Source organism: Stenella coeruleoalba (genome assembly GCF_951394435.1).
Source record: "Stenella coeruleoalba genome assembly, chromosome: 16".
NCBI lineage: Eukaryota > Metazoa > Chordata > Mammalia > Artiodactyla > Delphinidae > Stenella > Stenella coeruleoalba.
Genome location: NC_137162.1, coordinates 37,016,533 through 37,033,990, shown reverse-complemented (window position 1 = coordinate 37,033,990; position 17,458 = coordinate 37,016,533). Strand labels below are relative to the sequence as shown.

At 39.8% G+C, this 17,458-nt stretch overlaps 1 protein-coding gene across 3 annotated transcripts in view; it reads left to right on the top strand.

Annotated features, from left to right (window-relative positions):
- The first annotated feature begins 1,810 nt into the window (after positions 1–1,810).
- Positions 1,811–17,458, top strand: part of STAMBPL1 (STAM binding protein like 1) — a 43,092-nt gene continuing 27,444 nt past the window's right edge. For 2 of the 3 annotated variants that reach the window (XM_079900774.1, XM_079900771.1), the window contains exons 1-2: positions 1,811–2,008; positions 2,887–2,947. The gene's annotated coding sequence lies outside the window, so the exon portion shown is untranslated. Of the gene's footprint in view, positions 2,009–2,574; positions 2,948–17,458 lie in introns of those variants that run through there. The other variant, XM_079900772.1, reaches the window with a different exon arrangement.

Below are 17,458 nucleotides of genomic sequence, written 5' to 3'. Positions count from 1 at the left end.
ATTTTAGATTGTCTAGTAGGTCATGAGATTATCTAGTTCTGAACTACACACTCAAATGTCTACCATATCCTCAATGTCAGGGGATGGGGCATATAGGAGTGGTGGGGACTGGGGAAAACTGAAGAGCATCTTCCCAGTCTAAAGGATACACCTACTACTTAGTTCTAGCTGATGGCTGCTAGAACCCACCATGAAGCAAAAGTTGCCAGTCCTTCCAACTTTCCAGCACATGCCCAAAGTCTGAATTTTTGTTAAAATTTAGACTCAAATTCAAAATTAGAAAAAACAATGATACCACTGCTTCTTAAAAATCAAGGCTGCAGGCTGCCTGTAATAGCCAGACCTCTCCATTTCAAAAACCAGTGCAGGGAGATGAGCCCTAAGAGGGTGAAATGCCTTAGGCCAAACAGCTCATTTGGTGACAGAACCAGGGCTAGAAGTTTGGTCTCCTGAAGAAAAGCAGGTTAGAAAAAGTTCATGTTCCATTTCCTCTCTCTGCAGTCACTTCCCTCTCTTGGAAGTAACCTCCCAACCAAACTCAGAAAAAGTAAAAAAATGTCTGCATTTCACTCAGAAGTAGTAGTGTTTGTATAATGTTTACACATTCAGAGATTTACACATTAAAAGCCAATAGGAATAGCCTTTGGTATCTGATCAGAATTTAAATCTTAACTTCTACAACTTTCCAGGTGGGTCACCTGGGACAAATTACCTTGCTCCTCTGTGCCTCGGTCATGGGAAAAGTAAGAGTACCCTTTATAAGGGCTATGGAGGGGATGAAATAAGATTTCATGTAGAGTGCCTGGCTCAGTGCCAGGACCATACTAAAAACAATGCACATGATAATAATATAATATCCCAAAGATATCATAATAGCCTGCATTACCACAGGACACAGAGCAGGGAGAGGGGAGGAGGACTAAACTGTTTCACGGTGTGTGTGTGGGGGGGGTTATGGATAAATCTCAAGGTGGAATTCCTAATACGGTGTAAGTGGGATTTTCACGAAAACCCTATCCTTCCTCTGACTGCGATGCGAGTTCACGGTCAAATCCAGCTGTATCACCTCACGTGTGCACTTAAAAGGCACCCACTCTGGTCCCCCTCAGTGAAACTGATGGTGGAGCGAAATGAGAGTTCACGTGGTTCTGGGCTGAGAAGGGGACGGGCAGGGTTTCAGAAGAGAAAGTCGCACCCGATTGTTTCACATTCACTCTAGGCCGAACCGCGGGGACCTGCTTCCACCCGCGAGCGTTTTCTGCGGAACACGGGAGGCCGCCGCCGAGGAAGGGGCGGAGGCAGAGGCGGAGGCGGCACCCAGGGGCCGGGGCAGAGGAGGCCGGGACCATCGCAGTGACAGTTTATTTTCCTGCGGCGGCGGCGGCATCAGGGACGGCTGCTGCAGGCTCGGGATCGCCAGGCCTGCGCGTGGGTTTTCGAGGGAGCTCTCTGCGCTGGGCGCTGGGGAGCTACGGCAGCGAAGTGGAGGAGGAAGAGAGGAACGCACAGAAGCCAAACGAGTGAAGGTAGCAAAGCTCCATCAGTCCGTGGAGAAGCGGAGGAGGGTCGGCAGAGTGACGGGAGCGGGCGACTGCTCGCTGGGTGCCCTATCACCCTACTGCAGTGCCTTCTAGCAAAAGCCACCGCGGCCCGGGCTGCAGCGGCCAGACGGATGCCAAGGCCACACGGCAGGCGCGGGGACAGCCGCTGCAGTCGCCATCCCACGCGGGCTCCGGACATCAGGGGCTGCTGGTGAGTAGGCGCGCGCGCGCGTGTGTGTGTGTCTGTGTGTGTGTGCGCGCACCGGCACAGGCAAGTGTGCACGGCGGACGCGTGTGCCCGGTGGCCTGGCGCGCGCCGGCCCCTCTTCCGCTGGCGACGTCCTGTCCCGGGCTTGCTCCGCGGGAGGAAAATGCGCTTTGCGGCCGCTCACTTCCTTCCTGCGAGTCCTGCGGTCGGCTGCCTCAACCTGCGTTGCCTCTGTCCGCCCCCCAGCGGGCTCCGAGGGGTTAGTTTCACCTTGATGGGGAAAGCAGGAAGCCGTGGCTCCTGGGGGCAGGGTGGGACGCCCGCAGTGATCTACCTCCACGCGGGTGTTTCTGGTTTAGGCTTGGGGCGCGGCCTCGGAGATGGTGTCGGCGTTCAGAGAGACCCCCCGCATTGTCTTTGGGGGTGCGAGGTGTGGGGAGGGAAGGGGCGGCGGTTGGAAAAACAGGCGTCCTTGCAGGACCGTGTGTCATGCCTTTCTAGATGATGCTTACTGTTACGCCGTTTATGAGCCACTGTTACGCCGTTTATGAGCCACTCATAAGGCATTTTCCCTCACCTGAATAATTTATAAGCCTTAACGGAGAGCCTTTAATGAAACACACAAAGAAGTGGAATGTCACTAAAACATAATTTTCCAGAACTCTCTGAAACAAGCCACACCGCTGATAGCCAAGAGCCTAAGGTGCTGTAATTACTGAAATTTGAAAATAAATAAATAAACAATAAGTAATTCAGGAAACAGAACCTGATCGAGAGGATTGAAGAAAATCTTAAGTGTCTGGGTGGCTTCGGGGTGGCCTTCTGGAAATCGGTGTTTGAATCTTTGAATCTTTCAAAGTAAGCTCCAGAGAGCCCAGTGCTTTCCAAACATCCTGCTAATCACTGAGAATAAAATGAAGTCTTAGGTTTTAAGGCATTTCTAAGTTTATAATGGATATCACCAGGATGCTGATTTATGATCTCATGATTCAAGGCCCTGTCAAGGTCAATATGGCAGATTTGTTCCAGCCGTTCAATTACACGTGAATGTTTGATTTTCTGTTTCAAGTTTCGGGGAGTAGTTTTCTATGGTTGTTTTACACAGAGTTTAAGCCACTATCTTCTATGCTTTTCCAGATCTTGTTTCAGTTGGCAGTCTTATGTTTGTGGGATGGATGCTAAATTGAACTTCAAAAAGGTACTCTGTTTTAAAATATATATGTATAAAAAATGTACTCTGTGACTCTATTATTGTAGACATTTTATAGCTACACTGTAAATATCTATGTTTCTTTTTAATACTGAGTCAATGCCTTTGGGAAGGCACTGGGAAGTAGGTACCTCTTGTTTACCGTTTGCTCCATTACATCTTCATTCAAAGGCATGAAATGTTATTAGAATCTCCCTGGAAAATGAACAGGCTGCTTGTTTTCTGTTCAAGCACGTATATAGCAAATTGCTTGCCTCTTGGGAATCTGCTCTTGAACATACTACTTCACTTGTAATTTATGTATTAGCTTGTTCTTGGGAATTTTAAGAAGAAACGTGTTTTCTTACAGTCTTTTGTAACATAAGCACCATTTAAATCAGCAGGCAGAGAATCCAAGTCCTTTACCCATATTGTGGTCTTTAGGGCCAGTTTCTTGCATACTTTTGCTCTGTTTTATAGGACTCATTCCCATTGAAAGGCTTGGAAGGAGAAGTGGGAGCATCATGGTCCCAAGGGTGTCCTCAGCAAAGAGATTATTTCCTGGAGAGGAGACTGTTTTGGGGATTAGCTTCTGAGAAGGACTGATAAAAAATAAAGAATTGTTAGTAATAGTTACCTCTGTTTACTTTCGGCACAAAGGTCTTAACACAGTTCGATCACATTCCTTCTTCAAGGACTCTTCCCAAGACTACTTACAGCTACAATCCAGAGAGCGAGGTTGCCTTTTATAGAGAAGCAAAACCTGGTAATTCTTGCTCAGGATCGGAGGGGTAGAAGAAATAGTAGATGCTGCCCAGAAAATGCCATGTGCCTTCAGGGAGGATACATTTACCAATTAGACACACTTATAAACCACTGGGTTTGTGATTCTGTCTAATCCTAGCATTTTTTTCTCTCCCCTGTGAAAGATTTAGGAGTAGCTTCAATTGAAACTACGGGAAATGACTCATGGTCATCCCTGAAAATGTGAGAGTCAGTTCTCTACCCCTGAGGGCTAATGGATCTCAGCTGCCCATTAAATATTTGTTAAATGAATACCAATTCTAGAATCTTCCCAACCTTACTACATCACCTCTTCTAGTATTGATTATTTTTAGCCATAACTTTATATGAATCATCAAACATCAAACATTAAATTGGAGCCAATTGATAGTCAACTAAGACCAACTTCCTCAACTGAAGGAACAATAACGATCCCGCTAAAACAAAACAAAACCAAACAAAGAAAAAACCACTGTATTGGTACTTACTGACTTGCTTATTTCAGCTATCTGAACATGTGAATTGTCCAGTTGGATGTGTTGAGTGTACATTCAGAAATCCTGAGTTGACATCGTAATGTTCAACTCAGGAATGATCTAGATGTAGCTACATCTGGATATGCCTTTTGTCAGAAATTAGTTGCATTTCTAAGCAAATTAGATGAACTTCTAGTACAATCCTTCATCTCCTCATGTTGAGTAGAAAAGCCAGTTAAACTTTTGGCAAATTGCTAAGTCTTCAAAGTTCATATTTGATTTTCTTTCTAAATTTTAAATTAAATCCACGTTATGTTTGTCCATTGATGTGGTTGGCTTACAGACATTAATTCAGACCACTGGCTACTGAGTAACTTGTATTTATTAAAAGCAGCCCCTTGATATAAACACCAGTAATTCGTATGTTTTGATTAGCTCTAGCTAGCCTTTCAAAATAAATGAGTGCATTGTATGATCTTGAATATGAAGAGTGTTATGCCTTCCGTTTTTTTTTTTTTTTTAATAGCTCTGACTTAACATCCCCAGTCATTGGAGGTTTACCCTGTGATTATGATTCATGATCTAATTTCAGGATGAACGATTAGAAAGCTGACTGAAATTTGTCTGGATATTAACATTATGGTGCATATAATAATGCAGATTTTTCTCTGATATTCTTCCCTTTTTGTCCTCCAATCAAGCTTGTTTCATCCTGAATAAAAATCAAATGAGATCCTTAAACATTTCAAAAGGTTTTCCTGTTGGGCTGTGTCCAAAATAAATAAAATTTAAAAATTGCTTATTACTGTTGTGAAGTAACACAAACACTACTGCTATTCTCTGCATAATGAAACATGGCCATTCTTATCAAGTATTCATTTGATAAGTAGGCACCCGAGCCCTTGAACTAGAGTTAAAGGCATGTTCCTTCCATGTCTCATTAAGTCCCTTGAAAGCAAGGGGATGGAATTTTGATTTAGATCAAGTAGCCAATTCAAGGTAGGTTCCTTGAAAGGAGTACGTAATGAAAGCATCTTTTCGGAAGAGCACTTTGGCAGTTGGATGGGGAGTGAGTGGGTTAACAGAAGGAGAGAGTGGAGGTGAAATGTGATGTCAGATAATGACAGCCTGACATAAGATCCCAGAGACACTGAGATGAAGAAGGGAAAACATCAGACAGCCAGACATCAGGATTCTTTGTTTTATGTGGAAGAGGAATCGTAAACCTGGGGCATAGTGTGATCACACACGTATTCCACATCCACGGAACACCTCACCAGTTGATCACAGCATTCTTTCCTGCCGAGCCCTGGTGTAACCTCAGAATCTTGCAAACGTTTGACAAATACTTATTAATAAATACTAGTTATTAAACATGTGCTATATGCCAGGCACTGTACTCAGCCTTTACATTTGTTATCTCAAGGATGATGGAGTGGTTGGGAACATGAATTCTTTTTGCCATTTACGAGTTGTGGGTCCTTGATTAAGTTACTAACTTCTCTGAGCTTCAGTTTCTTCATCTTTCAATTGGGATATTAGTTTCTGTCTCATAAGGTTTGGGGAAGGATTAAATGAATAAATAGGTATAAATGAAAAGTACTGAGAAGTGTCTGGCACAAGGTTAACTGCTACATGTATTAGTTGTTACTATTGTTATTAATTCATAAAACAACCTTATGGAATAGGTGCCATTTTGCAGATTAAAAAATTGAGGCACAAAAAGGCCAGGTAATTCACTCGGGGCCATAGGCTGGGATAGAGTGATAGAGCTGGGCATCAAACCCAGACAATCCGACTCCGGTGTTTGCTTGCCTAACTTGTGTGTATCCCTGATCACATGCCAGGTGCTGGGGACACTGACTGGGGAGAGAAAAGTGGGGGCTTGTCCTAATGAGATCCAGGGCTCCAGTCATTTCCACTGCAGAGTTTGTCATCTCCTATATAGATAGAATTAGTACCCAGATTATTGTACAAAACGTTTGCTGTTTTTCCTTGATGTTTGGGTATTTTGTAAATGTGTTTCATTAAATACTTTAAGAAGGGGTCCAATTTGTGTTTTCACATATGCTTTAAAAGTAGGTTATTTTTTGTTTTTGCCTAACAGTTGACATATGCAATACGTATTATATTCATTTGTAATATCTTTCCTTGTACCTAGTGATCCTTCGCTGGAGGCAGCAGGATATGTCTCCCTAATATAATGTATAATATATACATTATATGTTTTATATATATTGTGTGATGTAATATTATTTAGCTATATAATATATATTAGATGCATTTTATACAGTGTATGTCGTGTATACATAATATAATGTATACATTATATATAAGGTATGTATTATAAAATATATACATTATACTACATATTATATGTAATATAATAGATACTGTATAACACATATTAGGGAGACATTTACGTTAGATGTAAAGAATCACTGGAGAAGAGAGATGTTACGAATAATTATGTGTACATTATATTATTGGAAAGGTATCAGTATTCTGAAAAACTTCTATGCCATCCACCTTTGTCCACACTCTCAGAGTCTTATATATCTCCCATTCAGAAGCCATGGTGAAGTTATGATGACATTTCATAACCATTTTTATTCAGAATATTTTATAGAGTAAAAGCAGAGTAAATTTTAGCTGTTCTTTGACTTGACATAATTACGTGTAATTATAAAAGGCCAGGCGTTTTTATCATTGGACCTGCCATTAACATTATATTATACTTCGACTATACCTCAATTAAAAAAGAAAAAAAAAGAGAGGCCAGATTTTAATTATAGGTGGGAAGACTGCTGTAGCAACAAAGAATCAAAAATTCTGCATTCCTCCAGCACTTCTTTAGCAAGGTGTATGTCATCACTGATTTCAATATTTTAACATTACATTAGTCCTTATAATTCTTTATTCTCATAAATAAATTTCAGAAATCTGTAACTAGTATTGTTTTTTTCTAAGGAGGCAAAAACTTTTCTTGGTCTTGTGTAAAGTTCACAGATACTATTTAGTTGAGGAAAATTTTTTAAATCTCATTTTTAAAAATACAGTCTGCATTGTTTGATTTTACCCTTTTGTGCAAATTACATAATTAGTTAACTAAAGTCCAGTTTCTTTTAAAGGAACTATTTTAAAATTTTGTGAGTTTAAACTTGATTAAGTTTGAGTTTTGGTGAATTCGGTCTTTTGTTTTTAAACTTTTGCTATACTTAGGTTTCAGTGCTTTCACCGTAAATGAACCAAAGATTCAGCCCAGCCTCATACAAGAGATAGCTGTTCAGGGACTCATCACAAATTATTCATTTTGATTGCTTGACTTGATTTGACCCTGGTTTATTGGAAACAGGAGGCCAGTGATGACTCATTTTTAACCCTTCCAGTCCCCAGTTAACGCTGCCTGCCTGTTTTGCCTTTGCAGGTACTGGGGGAAACTCCACTGTGGGTCTTTTTTGGGAGTGTTACTTCAAACTTGAGTGGCTAGGACAGTAATCAACTGTGCACCTTTTCATTAAAGGCATAAAGAAAACTGCAGTCAGTAATGGTGATCAAGTTTAAATTCAGCTCATCTAAGGACCGTATAATTTTATTTAACCTGTTGCTGGAGCCCTGTCTTTTAACACCGGAAGTATGCATTTCAACCACTGAGAAGAAATATGGAGAGGCCTTTATGCCTGTGGGTTCATGCTTCAGTCTTCTGACAGATTGACTTCAGTTCCTTTTCCAATCTGTTTTGTCCTTGAGAGGTTGGTTTATAAACTGTTCCACAGGATAAATTTTCTTTAACAAGAGGAACAATTGGAAGTGGTAGATGGAATGAGATTAGAAAAGAGAAGCCTGGAATAAATCCTTCATATGTTCCTGTTTTTGTAAAAATGGGGCAGAGAAACTGCTTACTGAATCAATGTAGTACTTTAAGGAAAAAAAAAAAGATGAAAATCACTTACAATCATTGGTGGGTGTGGAACTTTTTTTTGTCCAAGTATTGAAAAGTTCAAGAAATTCAAATGTGGCTTTTGAAAGAAATGTAAATGACCATCACATGCTTATGGCATCAAGGTTCTTTGTCTTTTGTCAAGTGTAATATTATTGAAAGACTTAGAAAGGTAACTAGGGCAGTGCATCGCAAACTAGTCTCAAAAAACCAGAATCACTTCCGTGCCACCCCCTAGGTTATTATTCAGTAAGATTGGGCGGGGCCTGGGAGCCTTCTTCTAACAGCCTTTTCAGAGGATTCTGATGCAGGTGGTCAATAAACCATACTTAGAGAAAAACCTATTTAGGAGCTAAGTCTAATTTTATATGCAAATTTGTGCTTCTGTTTTTAAGCTTGATGCATTTATTCCTCTGATTTTCATATACATTTTTATGGAATAACATAGCCGTCAAGGCTGCCTTGGAGTTTTTATAATGGCAGCCAACACTGTGTTTAATTTTCTTATTAATACCTGTTTTCAGGTGGAAGAAATCAGAAAACCACAGAGTTGGCAGGAAAGAATGTTGCACCTCCTTCTGAATGACAGATGTTGGGATAGGGCAGAGAGGGTTTGATCAAAAAGAAAAGTAGGGCAAGACTTCTATATTGGGAAGCAGTGGAAAGCAAAGTCTAATAGTGCACAGCACTGAGGGCCAGCAAGGGTGTTTAGACCTCTTCGGGTAGACACTAGGTTATCAGTTGCTTTTTTGAGCAGGGGACTAACCTGATGCAAACAAGCCTTACTCTTGTGCTAGGGACACATGGTACGTGGTCCAGAAGAGAGGATTAAGGAAAGGCAGAAGGGAGCAGGGTGAGCACTTGGGGCTTTGAATTTGGCAGGACTGACTGAAGGGTTCATGCAGCAGTGTTCTCCCGTGCTGTTTTCCTGAAGGTCTGTAGCCAATAAACTGCTCTCCAGCAGCTGCATGTTATGGTGTGACACCAAGGCTGCCCAGTCATCAGGCCAGATAGCCTCTCTGGGTTTAGAAAGCCCTTGAATAACTGTTTCAACTACCACTACCTTCATAACGTTGTGAGGCAAGGGTCTCACGTTAGACAAGGGAAACAGACTCAGGGAGTAATTGATCAAAATCCACACATCTAGAAACTGGCAGGGCTAGGCTTCAAATCTGGAGCTACCTACTGAGAATGTATAGGCTTTAAAAACAGTATAATTTGTCATAATGAAGTGATACATACTTGTAACAAATTGTACCGAAATGAATAAGTTAAATATGAAATCCTTCATGATTTCATCCTTGAGAGAACAGCTGAGAAAAATCCAGTGCATGTTGTTCAGATACCTTTCTTGCAAATGCCAACATACATTAAATACATATGTGGGAGTCATACGTTATATGCTATTTTACAACTTGCTTTTTTTTTCACTTAATGCTGTAACGCGGACAACTTCCTGGTTCAGCACGTATAGATGTAAGTCTTTTCTAATGGCTTCATTTCCTGTACAGATTCTTTATTTCAAATAACCTCCTTTTGATGGCTGTGTATTTTAATTTCCAAAATTGTAATATTTTTAAGCCATGCTACAGTGGGAGCAAGTGTGTGTGTGAGTGTGTGTGTGTGTGTGTATTAGTGTATTATTTGGGCAGGACAGTCTATGGGGGAAACTTAGAATTGCTTGGTCAACAGGAATGCGTATTATTTTTTTTAATTGCCAATTTCTCTTCCAGTCTTCATCAATATTAAGTATGACCAATCATGTAAATTTTATCAATCAAATAAGTGGAAATACCATTTCAAATCCATAGTTTCTTAATTACTAGTGAAATTAATATTTTTCACGTGCTGCTTAGCCATTTATATTTCTCTCATGACGTGTTCATTCCATTTGCCGATTTTTATTCAACTTTGTATCTCTTTATTACTGTTCTGCAAATATGCCCTATAGTTTAGACATAATCAATATTATATATGTTGCATATGATGCAAACTTTTTTCCTTTTGTTGTCATTTTACTTGTTGAAGGGATTGTTAAGGTACTGATTGAACATTTTTAAAATATTTAATTTTAAAATAATTTCAGAATTCCAGAAAATTGCAAAAATAGTACACAGAATTTCTGTATATCCTTTTTACCCGTTTCCCCAAATATTAACAGTTAATATAATCGCGGTAGTTATCAAAATCAGGATACTAACATTGTTACAATACTATATTGTCTCATCTACAGATCTTATTCACATTTCACCAGTGTCCTCCTTCTGGTCCAGGACCCCATACAGGATCACACATGGCATTTTTTGTCATGTCTCCTGAGTCCCTTTTGATCTGAAACATTCCTTCAGTCTTTCTGTCTTTCATCATCTTGACACTTTTTAAGAACACTGGCCAGTTTTTTTTTGTAGAAAATCCCTCAGTTTGGGTTTGTATGGTATTTCTTCATGAGTATATGACCAAGAGTGTGACTTAGTTTGGAAGTGGTCAAAAATATCTGCCTGAGGAAGAGAAGCTTAAACCAACACTGGAAAGATACAGAGGAAGTAGAAGTGTGAAATGAGGGTGAATAGAAGGCTGGTGGGTTGGCAGCTGGATCAGACCCAGCTTTGTGGGACCTATTAAAGATGCATGATATTGACAGTGATGGAAAGCTATTAAAGGGTTTTAAGTGAAGAAATGACAATATCTGAATAGCATACCTGTTGTATATAGAATTAAACAAAGGGGAGCATGATGGAAACAAATAGACCAATTAGAAGGCTATTCGAGCGATGCAGACAGAGTAAAGGGTGACACAGATTGGGTACTGTAAGGAAAGATGGTGAGAAAATGCAGATTTGAGAGATATCTTGGAGGGTGACTCAGCAACTATAAGTGGTAGAATGGATGTGGAGTTGAGGGAGGGAGAAGATGCATGGTGACTGTTTCCAAGTTTTGCCAGGTTGTGTGTAATTGGGTGTTGATGCCATTCACTGAGATAGAGGAGAAGTTTTCTCTGTTGAAGTCAGAAGCATCACCATCTCCACTTCCCTTAGATGCCAACATTTGCAGTATCTTTGCCTACTTACGCTCCTATATCCCTGTCTGTCCACTTAACTTCCAGGTTCTATGTTTTTTTCCCCCTCAGAATCGCTCCCAATTGCTATTTATCCTTCTACATTCTTTTTACCACTTTCAGTCCAGCCCTGGGGTATCTCAAACACAGTTGCATGCTTGCCTCCTCTCTGAATTGCCGATATCTCTTCTCTATGCAAGTTTATCCATCACTCCCAGACTTTTACTTTTCACCTTCATTGAGGTATAATTAACAGAGACTACTTCAATTTAATAAATATGTACTTAGTTCCTAGTTTGGGCAGATCACCTTATTGAGCAGAGTTGAGAATTAAATAAGAAGCTAAGCAAAATTGAAGAGATTCAGGATCTTTTTGCCTAATGATAAAAAGAATCTGTATCCTTGTCATACTACTTACATAAAAATAAATTCCACACAGATCAACGGTATTTATTCAAAAATAACTAACCATAAAATTACTAGGAGAAAAGATTGGTAGACATATTTAAAAAAAATTTTTATCATCAGTCAGTTTGAAGACCTTTTAAAGAATGATGAAAAATCCAGATATCATAAAAGAAAAAAATAGATCCATTTGACAGCCTAAAATTTTAAAATTTTGTACAAAAAATTAAACAACCTTCAACAAAAACTCCAACTAAACTAATAAATATAGAAAAAAGGATAGAAATAGAAAATTCACCATTTTCAAACACCACAGTAATAATCACTTCAGAAAAGAATAATCTTTGGATGCTAAAATGAATGGGCAAAAGTATACTTGCATATTGGCAAAGTAATTCCCTATAAGACACTTTGTAATTACAAAAGGAAAAATAGTATCTTTACAGGGGAGAAACATGGCAGACATAACTTAGGTGATCAGAGTAAACATCGCTGATAACAGGGCAAATCAGTGTCTCCTGATGTACTGAGAAGGACACACCACCACTTCTGAGATATTTTTGCCAAAAAATGCATAACCACCTCTGTTGTATTTCGTATTTGTAGCACTTACCGCAGTTTTAATGATATATTTGTGCAGTTAGTTGTTTAGTATCTTACTTAGTACCTCTGTGCTCAACCTCCTGCCTCTAGCAGAAGGTAAATTTCAAAAGATCAATATCCTCTGTGTCTTTGCTCACTAGTTCCTAGCAGGAAGTAGGAGCTTCATAAATAATGTTGAATAAATGAATGAATGAATGAATTTACTTGGAGCTGATACTTGTGGGAAAGATATACAGTAGTTATTAGCCTTGGAACTATTGAGTGAGAAATCACAGTCTGATACCCTGGTGAAAGTGGATGGAGTGTAGACACAGTGCTCAGATTAAGCCTTAAATGAAGCCTTGAAAGAAATGTGTCCCATGGAATAAAAGTATGTTAAAAGACAGAAAATTAATAGGTAAGATGCAAGGTGAGGGAAGTGGGAGGAAAAAGGAAATGCCTCTGCTTCATTTAGAGCAAAGCAGGAGTTTGTTCTAAAGTAGGTACTGTTCAGCTGATCAAGGCAGGTATTTAGGGGGTTATTTGTAACTGTCTTAGAGCAGTTTTATCTGATGCAGTGAGTCTCAAGTTTCAATGTGCATAAAGATCTCCTAGGCTGCTTGATAAAAATAGAGCTCTGTGGGGCACCCTTGGCAGAAATTCTGACTTGATGGGGCATAGAAATCTGTTTCTTATTAACAACCACCCTCCTCCTCCACTGAGTAATTATGGTGCAGGTGGCCCAGGAACCACACTCAGAGGAAACTTTACATCAGAGTAGAGGGGTATAAGCTGCAGTGAAGGAAAATAAGAAGGAAGTGAGTAGGGCGAACAAAGAGAAACAGTGGATGGCCACTTGCTAACGACTTTGGCAGTATAGGGAGGGGGCTCTTTAAACATTTAAAAGTAACCTGCCAGGGAAAGTTATGAAGGGACACAGCCTGTTTTGGTTTTGTCCACCTCGTTGAAGAGATTGTCTAGTTCAAAACCAAAAATGTGACTGCAGCTGTCTATTGAAATATGTTGAACAGTTAGAATATTTCCTTTGGTTGAGGAACACAGGAGAAGCAGCGTATGAGAGGTATTCTGGGACAGCTTTTGCTTTTGAAAGTAGTGCTGGGGCTTCCCTGGTGGCGCAGTGGTTGAGAGTCCGCCTGCCAATGCAGGGGACACGGGTTCGTGCCCCGGTCCAGCAAGATCCTACATGCCGCGGAGCGGCTGGGCCCGTGAGCCATGGCCGCTGAGCCTGCGCGTCCAGAGCCTGTGCCCCGCAACGGGAGAGGCCACAACAGTGAGAGGCCCGCGTAACGCAAAAAAAAAAAAAAAAAAAAAAGAAAGAAAGTAGTGCTGGACTAAATTCATGCCTTTCAAGCACTGCCCTTAGGAAATTTATGAAAATTAAATAAAATTGATTAATAATGCCCAAGGACTGACCTCATCTCTGGGCTTCAGGCATCTGGCAGGCAAGAAGATGATGTTATTTAAAAAATGTATTTCTGACTCATTATGCTTCATTGAATTAGATAACTTGTGGATAGTATTTTCTTTTCTTTTTTAACATCTTTATTGGAGTATAATTGCTTTACAGTGGTGTGTTAGTTTCTGCTTTATAACAAAGTACATCAGCTATACATATACATATATCCTCACATCCCCTCCCTCTTGAGTCTCCCTCCCACTCTCCCTATCCCACCCCTCTAGGTGGTCACAAAGCACCGAGCTGATCTCCCTGTGCTATGTGGCTGCTTCCCACTAGCTATTTTACATTTGGTAGTATATATATGTCCATGCCACTCTCTCACTTCGTCCCATCTTACCCTTACCCCTCCCCATGTTCTAAAGTCCATTCTCTACCTCTGCATCTTTATTCCTGTCCTACCCCTAGGTTCTTCAGAACCTTTTTTTTTTTTAGATTCCATATATATGTGTTAGCATATGGTATTTGTTTTTCTCTTTCTGACTTACTTCACTCTGTATGACAGACTGTAGGTCCATCCACCTCACTACAAATAACTCAATTTCATTTCTCTTTATGGCTGAGTAATATTCCATTGTATATATGTACCACATCTTTATCTATTCATCTGTCGATGGACACCTTAGGTTGCTTCCATGTCCTGGCTATTGTAAATAGTGCTGCAATGAACACTGTGATACATGACTCTTTTTGAATTATGATTTTCTCAGGGTATATGCCCAGTAGAGGGATTGCTGGGTCATATGGTAGTTCTATTTTTAGTTTTTTAAGGAAGCTCCATACTGTTCTCCATAGTGGCTGTATCAAATTACCTTCCCACCAACAGTGCAAGTGTTACCTTGGATAGTATTTTCTTAAAAGCAAATTGCAATAAAAAGGGAAGTATGTTCAAGTGGATGTTAGAGTTTAGTGGCTTATGGGTGGCTTATCTTTAGAATGCATAATTTCCATGAAATTTTAGTATTTCAACAGCAAGATAACACAATTAAGCTCAAATGAATCTATCTTGGCAAATTAACTGAATTTCTCCCCAACACTTCAAATTCATTTTCCAAATGTTTTATGAATTTTTAATTGTTTTATGAAGATATTAATTGAATCACCTCATTTAAAAAGTACAACAGAATCATAAATTAGTATACTTGTGAGCATATGAAATGCCTTTTGAATACCAGAATTTATTTTATTTTTTTATTGAAGTATAGTTGATTTACAATATTGTGTCAGTTTCAGGTGTACAGCAAACTGATTCAGTTATACATATATATATATTTTTTTCCAATTCTTTTCCATTATAGGTTATTACAAGACATTGGCTATAGTTCCCTGTGCTATACAGTAAATACATGTTGTTTAGCTATTTTATATATAGTAGCATATATCTGTTAATCCCATACTCCTAATTTATCCCTCTCCCCCATTTCCCCTTCAGTAACCATAACTTTGTTTTCTATGTCTGTGAGTCTGTTTCTGTTTTGTTTTTTTTTTGTGGTACGTGGGCCTCTCACTGCTGTGGCCTTTCCCGTTGCGGAGCACAGGCTCAGCGGCCATGGCTCACGGGCCCAACCGCTCCGCGGCATGTGGGATCTTCCCGGACCGGGGCACGAACCCGTGTCCCCTGCATCGGCAGGCGGACTCTCAACCACTGCGCCACCAGGGAAGCCCTGTTTCTGTTTTATAAATAAGTTCATTTGTATTATGTTTTAGATTCCACATAAGTGATATATGTTATTTGTCTTTGGCTTACTTCACTCAGTGTGATAATCTCTAGGTCCATCCATGTAGCTACAGAGACATTTATTTCATTCTTTTTTATGGCCAAGTAATTTGAGTACCACAATTTAGAAGTTACATTAAAAACCAGCACATATTTTGAATTAAACTGTGTCTTGGTCGAATAATTATGCATTTGAATTTCTTCACTACATATTCCAGGTGGTCAGTCCACAGACATCGCATCACTCTGCCTAAGAAACAAGTGGAGGGAATGGATGCCCTTTTATTTCTTTGGCCGGAAGACGATGAAACAGATGTAATGCTGAACTGAAGTCTCATTTCTGCAATAAATCCTATCACTCTTGTCCAAAGTCCAAGAATTTGACTTTCCCCTGATTTCACCATCAGCTATTAAATATTAATTGCGAGTATCGCTGTGTGACTACGAGTATGAACTCTGGGATATTACATACCTAATTTTGAGTCCTTGCTCCACCACTTACTTAAGTTGCTTGTCTAGTCTAGGCTCAAGTTTCCTCCCCTGTAAAATGGAGATAATGGTCATTATCATTTGCTGAGTGCTTCCTGACACCAAGCAGCTGGCTGTTGGTTTCACAAGCATTTTCTCACTTCACCTTCTCAACAGGTCTTTCCTTAGTTACTGTTATCAACCCCACTTTGCAGTCTGGGTAGTTGTGATTCTGCAGTTATTGCTTGGAGTCAGGCTTTGAACCCATGTGGTCTGACCCTGGAGGCTGCATGTCTAATCTCTAGACTCAACTGCTTCCTATTTGATAAGGCGGTTGTGGGGGCTGAGAATGGAGGTCAATGCATTACTTCAGATAACCAGGGAAGGAAAGCTTTTGGTTAGTATATAATTAGTAACCCATTACTATAATATGATATTATATTATCATAATAATATAATTATTATTACGATAGCTCTTTTGCTGAATTAAAGGTGATATACATAGTCCTACCTCACCTGCCCAGAACTCAACTTGCTCTTATGTAGAAGACAGTAGAGGAAAGAAAAGGTAAGAAAAATGATTTTTGAGCAACCAAATTAGAAATCAGGTAGCAGTCACTGCAATCAGCATATAGTTTATTCACAGGAGATCCTTTCAGACCCATGTCCAGTTAAACTTTAATTTTACAAATAAATTTAAATTATTTTATCAGTAACCAAGATAGACTAAAAGGAGAGAAAGACTGAAGTCAGAGAAGTTTAGTAAAGAAGTTGTTTTTTAAGTGATTTTCTAGATGAAAACAAATTAGAACTGGAGGGAAGCATTGCTGTTGGCAGGTACATTGAAATAAAACTGAATCATGAAGAAAGAGTTAAATAATATTTATATTTTAATCAAAGAAGAATGTAATATTATAGAAATATTTCCTTCAAAAATTGTTAAATCTCACAAACTTCTTCCCCTTCTTCTTCTTCTTGTTAATATTAGTATTAGTATTCAGAATTACCACTTTCACCATTGGATTCACATAGGTAAACATTTCCTTATGTTGCCAGAGGAATCCTGTATCAATTGGGCAGCAGATTACAGAATCCTAAGAGTGCCTTCAACAATGGTACTTATGTCTTACACAGTAACAATTCAGAGGAGAATGGTTTCAAGGTAAGCTCAGCAGCTCAACAGTGTCTGCAAGGAGCCAGGCTCCCTCTACCCTCCACCTCTGCCATCCAGCTGGGTCTTAGGCTTGACCCGTCTGGGTTGCAAGACGGCTGCTGCATTTCAAGTCTTACATGAAGACACATGTCCAGCTGATGAAAAGGCGCATATTCTCCAGACTATCTCTTTGTGTTAGAGATGAAAGTATCTCAGAGTCCTCCCAATAGATTTCTCCCTTCTGGTCCCATTGTCCAAGATTTGGTCACTTGCCAACTAGTCAAATCCTGAGTGCCAGGGAGTCTGGAAACGTGAATATCTCTAGTGAGGCTGGGCCCTGCTGGCAGGAAGAAGCGGGGGTGGGGAGAGTGGGCGGCTGTTGGATAGACAACTGACAGCGACTGTCAAAGACTAATTGCAATGAAGCAAGTAGTTAAACATTAGTCATCTCTGCTATGTATAAT